Source organism: Pteropus vampyrus, unplaced genomic scaffold, assembly GCF_000151845.1.
Source record: "Pteropus vampyrus isolate Shadow unplaced genomic scaffold, Pvam_2.0 Scaffold779, whole genome shotgun sequence".
Taxonomy (NCBI): Eukaryota; Metazoa; Chordata; class Mammalia; order Chiroptera; family Pteropodidae; genus Pteropus; species Pteropus vampyrus.
In genome coordinates this window covers 30,401-30,738 of record NW_011889560.1, presented here as the reverse complement: position 1 = coordinate 30,738, position 338 = coordinate 30,401, and positions in this window count along the sequence as shown.

Genomic DNA, 338 nt, shown 5'->3' with positions numbered 1-338 from the left:
AACCACCCTTGAACCCATGGAATGAAGCCTTCTTGATTGTGTGGCATAATCTTTTTAATGTATAGTTGTATTCAATTTGCTGTATTTTGTTTAGAATTCTTGCATCTGTATCAATCAGAGAAATTAGTTTATAGTTTTCTTTTTGTTTGTTATCTTTACCAGGTCTTAGTATTAGGGTGATATAGAATGAGTTAGAAAAGATTGCCCATTCTTGTTTGGTAGATTTTATCAATGAAGCCATCCGGTCCTGGACTTTTATTTATTAGGAGGTTTTTGATGACTGTTTCAATTTTCTCACTGTCGATTGGTCTATTTAGACTTTCTGATTCTTCATGATT